This window comes from Henckelia pumila, chromosome 4 (assembly GCF_033568475.1).
Source record: "Henckelia pumila isolate YLH828 chromosome 4, ASM3356847v2, whole genome shotgun sequence".
Lineage (NCBI taxonomy): Eukaryota > Viridiplantae > Streptophyta > Magnoliopsida > Lamiales > Gesneriaceae > Henckelia > Henckelia pumila.
In genome coordinates this window covers 177,997,070-178,011,954 of record NC_133123.1, presented here as the reverse complement: position 1 = coordinate 178,011,954, position 14,885 = coordinate 177,997,070, and the positions used below count along the sequence as shown (strand labels likewise).

Sequence of the window (14,885 nt, the reverse complement as noted above, 5' to 3'; positions counted from 1 at the left end):
CAACAACCTGCTTAAACTTTACTCAACTCAAAGATGAGACTCACGCACACGAATATGCAACTTTGAAAACACAACTAAAAAATGTGGAAACTAGGTGGGTAAGTGGCTGCCCCTAAGTTACATACCCAACCTATACTTCAATTTTCCTCAAACGTGTCTTAACACTACAAGAAAAAAGGTCATAGACAACGCTTTTTCTGCGTTGTCTATGTGGCTAAAAAAGCGTTGTTGAAGCCAGTGTTGTAAAAAAAACTGCTCAACTACAACGCTTTTTTCGCATTGTCTTTTTTAAAAAATACAACGCTTTTTATTCAATGAAAACACTTTTTTTGCGTTGTCTTTTTGAGAAACGACAACGCTTTTTTAAGCATTGTCGTTTCTCAAAAAGACAACGCATAAAAAGCGTTTTCGTTGAGCTGACTTTTTTACAACACTGGCTTTAAAAATGCTTTAAATCCTATACGACAACATTTAAAAAGCGTTGTCTTTTATCAAATAAAAAACAAAAAAAAATTAATTCACAATTTTTAATATTATAAATCACTCAAAATTCAAAAATTTGTAAAATAAAATTTAATATACAATCTTCCAATATTACAAGTCATTCAAATATAAAAAATAATCTAATTCTATCTCAATAAACTAGTAGACCTGCATTTTTATTATTCATATGATCTTCATCAAAAACTTCATCCACATTTGTAGCTTTGATCAGCACCACTTCCGCATTAACTACACAAAATGAAACATCAGTTTCTCATGCACCATTCCAATAAAATGATACAATACAAGGAACAAAATAATTCATGACTCTAGAAAGAAAATGGATGGAACTTAATATATTTATACAATACAAAGGAAAAGCAAGTGGGATTTATGGTTTAATAACATTCAACAAATATCATATTAATATATATAAGCATTTAAGTCATAGAAATGGACTCACTCTCTATACAACGAAGTTCTGCAGCAGTATCAGTTGTGAAAAAGCGATTTCCCAGTACCAGCTGCAAAAATTACAACTCTTCCTTTCTCTAAATGCCGAACGGCTCTTCTTCTTATGTATGGTTTAGCAATTCTGACATGCGAAATGCAGTCTGAACTCTTGTTGAAATGCCAATGCTCTCCATCGTTGATTGCAAAAATATTGCATTCATGACAGTAGCTAACATCCCAAACATCAAGACAGAAAATGCTAAAGATCATATTACAATACACCATCAAAAATCTCCAAAAATCAGAATTATCAATAAAAAAACAACATGAATCTTCTAATAATAAATCAATACCAGAGCGTAATAAAATAGCAAATGAACAGCCAAGTACCTCGTGCAAGAAAGTTGTAATTTAAGAGAATCAAAATCTCAAATACTTGGTGTGCAGAAACTTGAATCACGTACAAAAGAACAGTGGCGCCTAAAACAGTGCCAAATTCACTCCAAACATCCCAAATCCACTGCACAACACTGCCTCCAATAGCCCAGAACTGCAACAAATCCAGAAGCCCCTAAATCAAGAGATGTAATTCTCAGAGACAACCATCTGCCCCAACTCAAGGTGCTACAACAGGGCAGCCTTATTAATGTATATCCAACAAAAGTAAACCAAACAATAATCTTCATCATTCAATTCCCTTACTCCATATCAGAGACTAATGTATTGAAATTATCAAATCTACAACAATAAATCCAAAATACAGCCAACATGGAATTAGATCTCCAGCATGGCAACGTAGAAACTACAAAAAGTTGACATAAATATCACAAGACTAGAACCTGGCGTCCTCTAGATATCAGCATAAGAATATCACAATGTATCTCGCTAATTAGACTAAAAACATTGGATCTTCATGGTTGCTACTGATTTATATCTTGAGTGACCTTTAGTTTAAAAATATGCAAAGCATTTCAAAAAAAAAAAATTAAAAAAAGAAAAGAAAACAAGGTTGAATAATTCATCTGGACCTTTCATAAAAGCTATAGGTTGAATAGCTTTCTCGATGAGTAGAACAAATCAATAAAAGATTACTAAACACTAAAAAAGAAAATAAACAATAATTATTATGCTTAAGCATAGATAATCAATGATCAATCTAAGTATGAAAGAACCATCCGATATAATTCTACAACGACTTCTCTCCAAACCAGATATCAACAGTTGACAGATATATTATCATGTAATTCATTTCTCTAGTTGGGATCTAATCGAATGATCCCTATATACTAATTATTGACAAGGGATTGTGAAGAATGTTTGGTTTGACTGAACTAATCCACAACTCAACCAAAAAACTTAGGAGGAATAAGATTATAAGAGGACAGACTTTAGAACAACTTCTTGCTTTCAAAAAATTTGTACCCATATAAAAAAAAAGAAAAAAAAGGTAAACATGAATCAAACAATTAATTGCAATTATACGTATCAACTTTTGAGCTAGGTGGAGTCAACCCAGAAGCTTGTTATCTAAACCCCAAAATATAGCTTTAAAAACGCAATTTTTACAGTGTTGGATACAGAAAACCAGAAAAATTTCTCATAACAAAATCTCTTATTCAATTTTTAATAATTTCCAAAAATGATTTATTAAACAAAGTTTGAAAACAACAAGATTCAGTGAATATAAAGCATTGACTTTATTCCCCCAAAATAATACCAAGCGCAATCCAAAATAAATCTCTCTAAATCATTTCTCCAAATTTCTCCTAAGAAATCATCTGCATTCTTGTCTCCCCTGTTTTCTCCCCTCAATTATTATTACTCAAGATATAAATCTGCTGACCATAAAGATTCCACTAAAGCTTCAGTGACCAACATGACGGTGATAACTGCCAACCCTTCATGAAGAAAAACATAAAACTTTAGTTAGACTAAGAACCTTGGATCTTTAGGAAACAAAAAATATGTACCTGAAGCATTGCCTAATCTCCTGATGTCTCTAAAATCGAGAGTGACAGCTAAACATAGCAGCATTAAGATCCAGTTGACCTCAAGAATGTATAAAAGCTTTTGTTTTTCCTAGACATGCCAATGTAGTTGTATAGACTCCTTTTTATCTAAAAATTTACTTGTTGATGAAAATAACTTATGCCATGATCAATAAGTCAAAAAAAGGGAGGAAAAATTATAATAGACAAAACAAAAAAAATGATGCATCTGTAAACGATAGGTTGGATGGCTAAAGAATATTCTTCCCAATTCCCATGACTCAAAATCCTTTATTTCGGGGGAAAAAAAAATTGAAAATCATAGAGTAAAATCCATAAATTCTATCAGTTACAGCAAATTAGGTATTGATTGTTGTAGAGTGTAGACATTTGATTTATGATTGCTATCCAAGATATAATCAAACAGTGACCTCTAAATCTCCATAATTATCACATACATTTTGCTAAATGAATGATCTAAGTACATAAGCTACCTCAAGAGAAAAGCCATTTCCTTCAAACTTTTAGTGTTTGCCTTCTTTTTCATATCTGTAAGTTCTGGATCATCGTGCATCGTTCATGAATATAACGACATAAAAGGGAAAAAATTTGAAATAAATCTAGGAACCACATATTTTCTCACCTGCAGGCAGCATCCTACAGTCAACAATTTGGGCCGGAACCTAGCTGCCACTAATCTTTCCCGTCGACACTGATGGTCTCTTTATCGACTATTTTAACATCAGCTTTGAACGTACCCAGCATCGAGTCATACTTGAGCAAGTGAGAGGCCTGAAATACAATTCAAATAATCATATGCATAAGAGAACAAATAACACCTCTACAATCTAATGAAGAATCTGTGCTCTTTATGCTTACATTTTTGACACCTCTACTATCATTGACCACAACAACTTCTAACCAAACATAAGGAACAAGGTAAAATTAACTTAAAAGTTGAAGACAAGAGAATGATTCAAAACCATACTTATCAAGAACATACTATGTCAAACATTAGAATAATCGAAGTTGATAAAAACATAACGACATGAAATCATTCAAATAAATAAATTTAGGGACTTTTAGGACCGTCAAATCGATTAAAATAATATGAAATGCACTGAAAAGTAATTCATGCAAGAAAAAACAGAGCAGCTGCATGGTATGTAAACAAACTAACCAGGCTTAATGGAAGAAGACAAGTCTGCAAAGCCTGGATTATAAAACTCTTGTGCTGACATCTGCACCACGCTTTCTGCCCAGCCCATGACCCCGAGCAAGTATGAAGGGCTGAGCAAAAAGCATGAACATCAAGTTTCTGCTACTGATAAACCTGCAAGTTGGCAAGTTTCAGTCCTAAATCTCGAATTATGGGCAGGGGTAAAACAACATGCAGCATCACTAACAACTTCAAAAACTAAGCACAATGTACAGCCTTAAAACAATTTTATTGGAAGAATCCAACCATATCCAACCATAACTTTTAGTAACTTCACATATGTTTCATTGACACAGATACCACATAAGCACTCAAACACAAAGCTAATAAAAAAAAATTTAGAGTAATTTACCAACTGGATTATGGTGTTCCTGGGAATTCCGTCAAGAGACCGTGACAAAGAGCAGGTAAGGATCGCACAATTGCGCAAGCGCTAGCTGTGGCAGCGCACAAACTGCTGCAGCAAGTGAACAGAAATTATGATCAAAAGAGCTGACACCGATAAAACCATATGAGCTACACAATTGGTCATTTAGATACTTTTTCTTCATTTCTATAATACACAAACTAAGATTCCAAAATATGACAATCCACACAATAATATCTTATATTTATTGAAAGATTTGAGAAAGTGAAACCTTGAAAGTATATGAGATTACTTTGTCACACCTCTTGCATGGCTACTAAGGTTTCTGCTGTCCAACGAGGAGAATACATGGAAATAATCTCATATAACTGTCAAACATTAAGAGAAATAGCCACAAAGTCTTTGAGACAAAATCATGCTACTTCAATACAAATACAATACAAAATATGTGCTAAAATAGAGGATATATTTGATACGAACTACAAAAAAGTAGGAAATATAAACTTAAAAATTCACGAGAAGTTCAAATATCTTAAGATAGTAGAATAAATGGAATTATGGACATGCGAAAGGTGAGGGTTGAGCTTACGATTCTTATGAAGGGAGCAGCTGGAATCCAAAGGTTCCAAGATTTTAATTCTTTCGGATTTCACCCAGTGCCACCATCTCTGTCATTTTCTTTGGCTTTTTTTTTAGCTTGCGCTAACTTTCTGGCCAGAAAAAAAACTATCAAATCAGATTGTCCCCAAAAATCAAATTCGAATTTAAACAAACTGGCAGAATTACCAACAAACAACCCCATGAACAGCGCCAAAACTAGGGTTTCAAACAATAAAGAATTTGAAAGATAAGATTCGAATTCTCACTAGAGGATTTGCGTCGAGAAATTTTCAGTCCATCCCGTTGTTGGATTTCGCCATCGATTGATTTTTCCTCTGCTTTTGAATTGAAGTTTCTGAATCTCTGCCTTCGAAATCTACATGATTTGATTTCAAATCTCCTCATCCAATATTCTTCGCTTCCGATTTCTAATTTGAATGATTGACGATGACAGAAAAATTCGAAAAGACAAAATCGAAGGAATAAATGGGCAAGGCGAAATCCAAGTGATCTTCAAAGATTTTTGTGCCTAGGAACGACGTGCATTGGACTTCGATCGATTTTCATCGAGTAAAGTGAAATGGGCTGGATAGTTTTGGGTATTCTTTCCTTGCTCTTTTAAACAAAGCGTTCTAGTAGTATATTTATTTATTTTTTTATTAAAAAGCATTGTAATAGATTTTAAAAAAACTCTCATTTACAACGCTTTTAATAAAGTGTTGTAGTTGGTTTAAAAAAAACGCTCATACACAACGCTTTATAAAAAGCGTTGTTGATGACATAAAAAATTAAATAAAGAAAACACTTTCCAGTAAAAGTTTTGTGTTTATTTTTTTAACAACGCTTTTTGTAAAAAGCGTTGTCTTTCTACTATTGTTAATGACCATTTTTGTTGTAGTGTAACCCGAGCAATCAAACCATAAAACCCCTAACTCTATCTTGCCTTAACCAAATCCAATCCCGCTTGAACTAAACTTGCTAAAAACTTTAAACTAACCCTAGGACTAGGTTGTGACCTCAAGTGACAGCCCGAGCATCCCGAACAAAAAGTGTTTCCGGACAGCCCTTAATCTCTTAAAAATTCTGCACCAACACCTTTGACTTAATTGAGCCTTAACCTACCCAATACTTAACCGAAACGAGCCCAATTTATACCGACGCGACCACGACGACTTAACCTTGACTTAGGACTAGACCAAGACTCAACCAGACCTGAAATAGCAACTCCCCTGCCCAGAATTTAGTATCCCTTACACGATGTTTCCAACACTATACTTCAATAATCCAACTCTATGCCCCCTTTCCCTTAACTCTAATTCTTTCCAACCCATAAAACCAACCTAATATCACCCCTTGGGACTTAACACAAACACCTAGGCAGCCCTCAACCACACTTCAACCCATCAATCCGAAAATATGCAAGAACATGCACCAACATGCATTTAACCCTTGAATAACCAATGAAACCAATGAAAAACAATGCAATCCTCATAACACATTTCAAACACAGCCCAAACACCATATGAATTTCCAAATTAGGGCATGCAAACTTCTGAAAATTTTGAAATTAACTATATGCATCAAAATCCTTCATGTCTCAAGTCACAATTTACCATACAACACTTTAAACTTCATTCATAACTAAAATACAAAAATTTAACATAATGCATGCTGAAAATACTTAAAAACCGAACCCAACATGTCAAATAACATAGGAATTTCGAAAATTAACAAAATATTTAGCACAAGAACATAAATAGCTAGCTTGGAGGCCAAAGAATTGCATATACTTGCCTCTACTAAGAAAACTCAAAGAAATGAAGGAGAAAGGATGAACAACTCGGCCCCAACAGCAAGCTACTCCTACACACGTACTCCGGTCAGCTATGGTGGCTTAGGGGCGACGGCGGCGGCCGGAGGGCTGCAGGAAGTGGTGGCCGTAGGGAGGAAAGGAAATGGAGAGAAAAGAGAGTTGGGGGGGGGGGGGTGCTACTTGGATAATGAGAGTGCTAGGGTTTCATTTTGTGTTTTTTTTTGGTGCTAAAGTGGTGTGTGTTGGGTGTACTTGTGTGTGTATATAAAGGTGCAAGTATAAAAAGTAGGTGTGAGTGTTGCTTTTAAAGTACAACTTTAATGTACTACAACTTTTGCCTACTAAACTTACACTTATAAAATTCCTAAGTTTAAAAACTCCAAATTAAAATATTATATTTGGTATTACTAATCCGAGTTTAAGAAAATTCTAACTTTTGAAAAAGTTAAAGAATAAGCTCAAGATTGCGATAAAAATGATTTCTGATACCCGAAAACTTCTAACTTTCAAACTCTCGTCAAATTTCCTCATTCCTCCTAACTTAACTCTTTAAAATAAAATCTTGGAATTTACCGCCGAAATCTACCATCGTCGAACCGGAACCGAAAGTCACTGACTCAAAAATCTCAATAATAAATAACTTAAAATATTTGAGCAACTTAAACTTTAAAGGAAACTTAAACAATTAAATACAAGCAATTAAAATCATAAATATTGAAAATAAATTTAGGCATGGAATTTAAATTATGAAATTCTAGGTGCTACATCCTCTCCCAAGCAATGATTTCAAATAAATATGACAATTCAATTTATGGCCAGTAAATTGAAATACAATCAATTCTAGAAAACACAATTAAATTAAGGAAATTCAATTGCATAAAATCAAAAAGTCATAAAAGTCATCTACACCAAGTTACAGCATCCTCTAAACTAGAAAAAATTAGTTCATACTCGAAATATCGTAAAAACAAATCATGTTTTTTGAAATTAAACATAATTCATAAATTTAAAAGTAAAGCTATAAGATTAAAAAATCCATAGATGCAATGCCGAGTCCGGACGACGCAATCTTCACGATCTGTTCAGCTTTCTCTTCTAACTCGATCGTGCATGTGTTGTGCAAGTCTCAATATGCGGCTCCCCTTTCCGCTCGTGCTCTTTAAAGTCCTTTTTATATGTTTTCCAAAGCCCGACAAACAAAAGCCCAAAAACCTAATATTTCGAATTTTCAAAATTCTTAAGTTTCCAAAAAAATATGATCAGCGCAGTAGCTCTTCTCCTTTAGCGCTATAGAGCTTAACTCACACATATTAGAGCGTTGCTGCTTTTCAATCTAAGTGCTATAGCGCTTCAACCTTCTTGATTTTACCCAGACTTAGCGTTATTGCGCCTATGATGTAGTGTTACTGTGCTGAAGCTATGCATCTCCGAATCTTCATCAAGAGCTATTGCACGTCTATAACGGCATTGTTGCGCTTGTATTCAAACTCGAGGAAGCGTGATTGAGCTTGAGTTCAAGCATTAGAGAGCTGTCTCTGTTTCTCTATGCTTCTGCTTCTGCTTTCTATCATTTTTCTTCTTTCTTTCAAACTCTTTTTAATAACTTACGTATTTTCCTAAAGCATACAAACAACAACAAAAATGCATAATTCCGCTTGATACATCACACAATTCTCATTAAATAATATGAAATATAAGTGTATAATCAAACTTCCCCAAACTTAGTATTTGCTAGGCACGAGCAAAAATAAATCAACACAATAACCAAACCATAATCTCCCCCTTCCAAACAAACCAACTACTAACAATAAAAAGTCATGAAATACTATGGAGCAACTGGCCTCAGAGGTGATTTGAAAACAATAATAATAAATCCAATTTCATCCAACCTATCAAACACTTAAAATGTAATCATGTAACTGGTTATCTGCATAAACTCACAATTCCCGCTACTCACGTTTCAAAACACTTTCATCCAAATTCAATTCATACATTCATAAATCATGAGGTTTTTTCAGGTGACACGAGGTTCAAAAGTATGTTAGAGCTCAATCAAAACACTCACAAATGGATCAATGCAAAGAAAAAATGTGTGTGCGTGTTTTGATTAAAATTTCATACTTATCGAAAGTGTTTCTTGATCGTCCATAGGCTTAATTCTTGCACCCCTTCTCCGTTAGTAGATTGGGAAACTGTGACCTGGTCAATAGGACTTTATAGGCTTATAATTTCAAGCTTGGATCAAGGCTATCAAGGCTACAGATGAAGGGTAACAATTCAAAGAAGAGAGTAAGTTGAGATTAATCTTTATTTCTCTCCTCTTTTCACTTCCTCAGTCCAATTCCACTTATTCTATTCATTGATCTTCAAAAATATTTTATTTTTTTTTTCACTTCATTTGCTTTGCTTTGCTTTGCTTTGCTTTTCTTTTCTTTTCTTTTCTTTTCTGCCTTTTTATTTTCAACATCATTTAACCCTTCAATTTTCAAATGAGGAGCATATAAAATTTTCACACTTCAATACTTACTCCTTTTAGGGTAGGAAATAGTGTTTAATGCATTCATTTGGCAGTTAATGTGGGATTTAGAAAAGATGCCGAATGAGGTTCAACCATATGCTTTCACGTACGCCATTCATTTTCAATAAAGCTCAAACAAGATAACTAGGGATAAAATATATTAATGGGTAGCTTGAAAGGCTCAAACGATTCAAAAAAAAATTGCCTAAATCATTCATAAATCACAATATACTCGTACCTCACCTCGAAGGGTGTCCGAAGAAGTTTTACACAAAATCTCAATTCACAATCAACTCGTATATATTAAATCAGTGCAAAAAAAAAACTATCATCCACGAGTAATCGATTATTTTCAACAAATTTTTAAGGAAATATATCAGATGCAATTATTTTCTTCGTGTAAGCTCAAGGGGCAACGAGAGATAAAGTATAATCAATGAAAATAGGCCCAAAAAATCAATCAATGCCTCAATCATATCCATGTTTGCGCGTTTCTAGCTCGAACTCAAGTGAAAATCACAGAGCATATAAGAAATTATTTGTTTAATTAGCTTCACCAATATTGAAATGGTTAAATAGGCAGATAATCATGGACATCATGCAAACTATTTGTAGTGACCCAACCCGGATCTACTACCTAATCAGAGTTACAGTAAAAGCGCACGCAATAAAAGCTTAAAGTGTAAAGTGCGGATAATTAAAATACAACAAATCCAATCTGCAGAATACAACCGATGATATCACAAGTGTATAAGTACTGTTATACAACCAAATCGAAGGTTCAGGGTAAATAAATCCCTACCCTCTACAACCTCACACCCTCTCAAGCTCAATCCTGCTGAGAACCGCCTAGACCGTCTAGCCTCAAACCTGCCCGCCACAAGGTACACAACGAATACCCAAACACAGGGGCGTGAGCTAGAACTCTCAATATGAAGCAATGATATAAATACAAATATGCGCACATAGATGATTTAAAACTCAAGTGAAAACACTTGCTCATGGCGCCGAGAATATACAGTACCGGCTAGAGAGCGACTCCGCGGGGTACTCGTACACTCCATATCAGGGCTGAGCCAACCCCATCCTGACCCGAATCCAAAACAGGATACAAGCCCCATATGGAAACTGTCATACCTGACTCGAGTCCAAAATGAGATCATAGTTCTCTATGGAGACTGTCAATGACTCACATCTCTCCGGATGCAGTCATACGTAAAATCATGCATGTGCTAAGGCGATAAAACATGATAAAAACATAGCACATGCTCATGCAACATACATGCAAATATATCATGCCGGCTATCTCGGTCAGTACTTACGTACCTCTAACACTGCTGGACAAACCTAGCTCCACTGGCCTATACTCCAAGTCTACTAGTCAAGTCTACTGCTACTACAATGCAAATATCCATGCATCAACAATAAAGCTCTAAAAGCCTTAACTAAGCTAAAGCGTACTCCTAAATATTTTTAGGATGACAAAGCTATACCTGCGTCCGTCGTTAGCCCTTTGCTGTCGATAGCCTCAAAACTAGGCCATAGCTCCGCGACGACGTCTAGATCACTAAGACACTTTCGGATTACCGATAGGATGCCTAGATCTCCCTAGATCTGAGTTATAAGGCTTAGGAATCAGAGAGAACAGAGGAATTAATGCACTCCAAATGAACCCTCGGCCCCCATATTTATAGACAACGTTCGGAGCCTCCGAACCTGGTTTGGAACGTCCGAACTCGATCGGAACTTCCGATCGCCCCTTCGGAGCTTCCGATCGCCCTATATTACGTCAGCCATGATGTCACCTTCTTGATGTAAGCGATGACATGTACACTGAGTCCGATCGGAGCTTCCGATCTTGCCGACGGAGCTTCCGATCCTGACTTCGGAGCTTCCGATCCACTTCGGATCCTCCAAACTCCTCTTCGGACCGTTTGATCTACCTTGGACTATTTAGGTACATTTTAGTAATTAATTACCTTAATTATCTCGATTAATTGCGGGTCACTACATTCTCCCCCACTTAAGAAATTTTGTCCTCGAAATTTAAGTCTTAGAAGAAAATAGGAATAGTCAACCAAATAATCTTATTACAACTGAACAAGTATAGCTTGATATAATGAAATACAAAATCTCAAAATAACTCGGGGTGCTCGGCTAACATCCGGCTCTCCAACTCCCAAGTAGCTTCCTCTATCCCTCTGCATTGCCACTGTACCATCACCAACGGTATACGCTTGTTACGAAGTACCTTGTCCTTCCTGTCAAGAATCTGCAGGGGTTTCTCCATATACGATAGATCCCGATCTACCTTTACCTCGATCGGATGCAAAATATGCGACTCGTCCGCCACATACTGCCTCAACAAGGACACATGGAACACATTGTGGATCTCCGAAAGATTGGGTGGCAAGGCCAGACGATAAGCTACATCCCCAACCTTCTCGAGAATCTCGAAAGGACCAATAAATCTAGGTGTCAGCTTACCCTTGGGACCAAACCTCATCACCTTCCGGAAAGGTGACACACGCAAGAATACATACTCCCCTACCTCCAAATGAAGTGGCCTGCGGTGAGTGTTCGCTTAGCTAGCCTGTCGATCCTGGGCTGCCTTAATCCTACGTCGAATCAACTCTACTGCATCAATCATCTGCTGAATCATCTGAGGACCCTCAACCTGACGCTTGCCAACCTCATCCCAAAACAAATGTATACGACAACGATGTCCATAAAGAGCCTCAAATGGTGTCATGCCAATGCTGCGATGGAAACTATTGTTGTAGGCGAACTTTACCAAGGGTAAATGATCATGCCACGCTGGACCAAAATCCATCACCGCCGCGCGAAGCATATCCTCTAGAGTGCGAATAGTACGCTCCGACTGTCCGTCCGTCTCTGGATGATAAGCCGTACTCAAGCTCAAAGTAGTACCAAGGGCTCGCTGGAAACTACCCCAAAATCTCGAGGTGAATCTCGAATCTCTATCGCTGACAATGCTCAACGGAATCTCATGCAATCGAACAATCTCCCGCACATACAATTGCGCCATCCTATCAAAGGTGTATCGTGGTTATAGGGAAGAAAATGCGCTGACTTCGACAACCGATCCATGACAACCCAAATAGCATCACAATTCCTGAAAGACGTAGGCAAGTGGGTGACAAATTCCATCATCACATGCTCCCACTTCCATTCAGGAATCTCTAAGCTGTGAAGTAACCCTCCGGGTCGTCTAAACTCTGCCTTGACTTGCTGACACACAAGGCATCGGGACACAAACTGATAGAAACTGCGCTTTATCCCTTTCCACCAAAATCGAGTGCGAAGATCCTTATACATCTTCATGCTTCCTGGATGTACAGAGAATCAACTGCGATGAGCTTGCGATAAGATCTCATTCCTCAAAGTAGAATCCTCGGGTACCACAACTCGACCAGAAAGACACAACAGACCGTCTCCCTACAAATGGAAACCAGAAGTATTATCACCCTCAGCCAAACGGGTTAACTTCTGCATCTTCAGGTCAAAATTCTGAGCTTCCTGGATTCGTCGATACAACGCTGGCTCTGCAAGCAAAGAAGAAACATGAATCCCTTGCTGTTCTTTCTTATGACGGAATGTGAATCCTGAAGAACAAAACTCTTCCACTGCCTTCCGTACCGAATTGGTACGAAGGGAACTCGCATAGACCTTGCGACTAAGCGCATCAGCAACAGGATTTGAAGAACCTTGATGGTACTTGATCTCACAATCGTAATCCTTCAACAGATCCATCCAACAATGCTGCCGCATGTTCAACTCAGCCTGAGTGAACAGATACTTCAAACTCTTATGATCGGTGAAGATCTCAAATCGTTCTCCGTACAAATAGTGACGCCATATGTAATATCCAGAAAATTCATAAATCCATTCATGATTATTAAAGAAATTTTAAATGAATTTTAAGTTATTTCATTTGATTATTTATGATTTAAACGCTATTGTTATTTAAATGATCTTATGTGTTGTGTAAGTGATTTAAAAGTTGTAGTTTCATGTATTAAAATATATGTTTATTTGTTGTGTTAAATGATTTTATTAGAATTGATTCTGGACTGAGAATACGAGACTAGCCTATGATCGTTATTGTAGAAAATAATTCTAAGAGTATTTTAAGTATAATATTGTTATGTTTTTGTTAAATGAATCAAAATATATTATTATTTTTATTAGACAAGTCGAGACGTGTTTTTGTGACTGCATTTTAAGCAATCAACACATGATATGTATTATTATTGATAGCAATGTTTATCCACACCATCCCTACTAATTAATGTAATTGTTCCCTTGACTTAGCCACCCCATCTCCTTCACGTTTCCTTCCCCCATTTCTGCTATCATTAATCTTCTTCTTCATTCTTACTCCACGGTCTTCAAGCTTTGTAAAAAAATTCAAGCTCCGATCTCGCTCGTTTCGTGGTTAACTCGGTACCAAGAATCCGGATCATCTCCTCCTCTAAATTAAGGCAAGTTTTTAAAGAAATTTTAAACCACCATTCAAGATATATGTATTTTGATATGAAAATTCTGATTTATGTAATGTTTATGCATGATTTTTAAGAGTTCAAGATCATGGTTTATGTTTGATTGAAATCGTGAAACTTAAGTCGTTCTTGATGATTCTTTGAGTATGATCAAGATTTTAATGATGATTTTAAATTCTTTATGTGTTCTTGAGATTTTAAGAAATGTTTTATGAAAAACTTATAGCATAAATAGTAGAAAATCTCATATTTTGAAGTTTTAAGTTAAAGCTTTGAAATGTGTTATGTGTTTGGTTGTTCCGAATTTGCAGCACTTGTTGCAATTTTGAAGATAAATACTAGTGTACTGATCCAAATGATATGAGGCTTACTTTGTTTGAAAGCTAGTTTAAATGTCTACAACTTTCTTTTTTTGAGTTTTGTCCAAATCGTTTTGGAAGTTTGTCCAAAGTCGCCCCAAAATGTATCAATTGGTTTGGTTTTCCTGCACTGACACATCTTGGGATAATGCGCATGAAATTTTACTCAAAACTCCAATTAAGGTCTAATTTAGGTCATTGGAAAGCCCGGATCCAGGGCTACAACTTTTATGTTTACCACTTTTCCAATTCTGGGTGCAAGAACTCGAAATATCAGTGTGTATGCATAGCAACTGCAGTGCAGCAAAACTGTCAATGCGCAAGTATAGTGCCCTAGCGCTTCTCTGTCAGCGCTGGAGCGCTGTAGCTTCGAATTAATTTTCTCAAGTTTTGATTTTTGGGTCCTAATTTTATGGTTATGATCTTTTAAGGCTTCTAAAATATATTTAAGAGTTTTTATGTTTTAAGTTTTAAGTCAAGAACGAAAAGAACGACTTATGTGGATCGATTACATTATGTGATGCATGTACATGTCTAAGTTTCATTCATGAAACTTATGTTC

General features: G+C 36.2%; 1 long non-coding RNA gene across 7 annotated transcripts; it reads right to left on the bottom strand.

The window, feature by feature from the left end:
* Positions 1–891: 891 nt before the first annotated feature.
* On the bottom strand, positions 892–5,690 carry LOC140864847 (uncharacterized). 7 transcript variants are annotated; one of them, XR_012144371.1, is made up of 8 exons: positions 5,377–5,690; positions 5,100–5,220; positions 4,782–4,878; positions 4,496–4,600; positions 4,105–4,257; positions 3,568–3,716; positions 1,327–1,507; positions 892–1,165 (listed from the first exon to the last, which is right to left on the bottom strand). It is a non-coding gene; the product is annotated as an uncharacterized lncRNA (long non-coding RNA). The 7 variants fall into 7 exon arrangements; XR_012144376.1 differs by lacking the exons at positions 892–1,165; positions 1,327–1,507 and adding exons at positions 2,649–2,834; positions 3,419–3,482; XR_012144377.1 differs by lacking the exons at positions 892–1,165; positions 1,327–1,507 and adding exons at positions 2,649–2,834; positions 3,419–3,473.
* Between the last annotated feature and the right edge of the window lie 9,195 nt (positions 5,691–14,885).